Source organism: Diceros bicornis, chromosome 3 (assembly GCF_020826845.1).
Source record: "Diceros bicornis minor isolate mBicDic1 chromosome 3, mDicBic1.mat.cur, whole genome shotgun sequence".
Lineage (NCBI taxonomy): Eukaryota > Metazoa > Chordata > Mammalia > Perissodactyla > Rhinocerotidae > Diceros > Diceros bicornis.
Window position 1 is genome coordinate 65,595,899 of NC_080742.1, and position 2,500 is coordinate 65,598,398.

At 29.1% G+C, this 2,500-nt stretch overlaps 1 protein-coding gene across 1 annotated transcript in view; it reads left to right on the forward strand.

The window, feature by feature from the left end:
• FOXP2 (forkhead box P2) overlaps positions 1 to 2,500 on the forward strand; it is a 322,160-nt gene that overhangs the window by 118,033 nt on the left and 201,627 nt on the right. The gene's annotated exons all lie outside the window — the stretch shown is intronic.

Below are 2,500 nucleotides of genomic sequence, written 5' to 3' on the forward strand. Positions count from 1 at the left end.
AATTAGTTGAAATTTGCTGAGAGATTGTGAGCCATGTAAACACTGTAACCATTTCTGTTGCTTTTCTTGAAAACTCATTCCAAGATATTTTGAATATACATCTTTTGATAACAGTAAAGAGCACTTTTTGTTTTCTGCTAGTGTCTCATAAAATGCAGTTGTTCTCTTTAAATCTAGAGAAGTAAACAACTGCCCAATAAAGGTACACTTTTAACTAGTCCATTATTCTTTTTATATGACAGGTTCATTTTTCCTGATTTTGTTTGTCAGTGAAATATTCTTTTCAACCAAAGAATAGCCACTCCATTCTTCACTGATTCAAGTCTGTGGAAACAGGAAGCTTTCACAACATATAGTTATGTTAGGCCAGAATTAGTATACCTGTTTGAAAATAAGATTATACTTGTTTTAAAGTAAAAGTTATTTCTTTAAAACTCTGGATTACATTCAGACTAAACATTAAAAAAATCATTAAAAAGAAAATATAATGAATTATTGTTGAAAAATGCTTCAGATTAAGTGATATATCATTCACATTTTTGTTAGCAAAGAAAGAATGCATCTCAAAAGTTAAAGCAAATGCTCACACTAGAGTAAAATTTAATAGCATGATTATTTTAAATAATAACAACATTTATAAAGTTATCTTAGAATACACATACTGAATAATGTCTTACCTTTAGATATTGTTTTCAAGAATAATCTTTTAAAAGAGCTAGACGTAACAATGAATAGGTTCCTTATGATTTTGGAATTATGTCCCTTTTCATAGACAGTAATTATTATATTTTGTTACAACTGTCATAGGAATTAAATGCCTGCCAAAGTCCCAGGAGTAGCCTGTTTCACAGGTTACTTTAAATAAATGTAGTTTTCAGGATAGCCCTTTTCTTCCTTTAATGTATTTGCAGGAAATGTCATACCAGTGTAGTGCTATAATATCCTACTGACTCCCCTAAATAACAACCCTAAGAATTTTTGGCCAAATTCTGTTTCGTCTGAGAATACAGTAGAGAGTCCATTTAAAAAGGCAAGTGGAATTAACAATTGAAAATGAACAGTGCAGTTTAGTACTAACAGACAACAGGTTCTGAAGGGAGGGATGCAAAGGAGTAACTTTCTTTTTCTTAAAAGCTCTGATTAGATCTTAAATAAAAAGAAAACAGTAAAATCATAGCTATACTTTATAGTACTCTGGAGGCATTTTATGATAAGATCTGTAAGGTGTGTTTATAACCTGAGTTTGAAGTTTACTTTGTTCTAGAGTTTGTTTATGTAAACCGTAAACAATAATAAATACAAAAAGTTATGTCCTTTATATAACTTAGAAACTTTAGTCCTGTATTGCATGTTTGTGGAGTGCCTTCTAGAAGTGATTTAACACAATGGGTATAGTAGGCATCTACAAAAGACCCTTCAGGAAATGTCCACAGGAAGATATGTAATCATTTAATAAATAAACATTCGAAAACCTTTGTAAATGTCTCTTCTCTTGGTTATGTTTTAACTACATTAATATAATTAGATACTTAAGGTCATTGAATTTTTGTCTTTCCATGAGTGTATTTTAGAACGAGCCTTTAAGTCCATTAAGGATTGGAATATCTTTTCTGTAAAGTTAATGTAGTTATTGCTTTTAATTCTATATATTCAGTATATTTCAGAAGGAATAAAAACCATGGGGAAATATTCAAACAAATTCATAAGAAATGAAATAATTTTACAAATTTATTTTACTTGATATTATTTAAATGTAAAGTTTTGAACAAAGAATTAAATTACTTCTTATAAGTGTAATGGGCTAATCATTGTTGGCTAAGGGCTTTTATTTAGAAATATAATTTATGAGGCAGTAAGTGATGTAAACAAAGTAGAATTTTGTTTGCCATGAACTTCTGGCAGAATATGGCCTGTTTTGGGAACAGAATGTTTACCTTGATTTTTATGGCTTTTATATTTTTATAGAGGTGAGCAGTTTGACTTAAATTAGCCATATATTTAGGAGGAAGGGATAGTGTTTGGAATACATTGTAACAAATGCTTAATGATAAATGAATTGACGGAGTAAAAGGGATTGGTAAATTATAGCCAGAATTTTTAGCTAGCATTTAATTTACTAATATTGAAATATTTCTCAAAGCTGAAATATCTTTAAGTTTTAATATTTGTAATACAATGGATATGTTCATAGGAGCCATGTCTTTGTTAGTATACTCTGCTGTTTTATATTCCCTGAAAAATTAGTAATAAAACAACCTTCTCCTGATGAATTACTCTCTCCTTCATTCTTTTCTAATCTTCTAAAATTAGGACTAAATACTAGAATGTATAATATATGGAGGTAGCATATTTCAAATGTTGTTTTAGATTAACTACACTGAGAAATTATTCTGCATTAGATGTAGAATTTTATTTTGATATTAGGTTTGCAGAATTAATTGTTTGTGTCACTAAGGTCAAAATAGTTGCTAAAAACTTGATTGCTTTACAGGGTAGATTT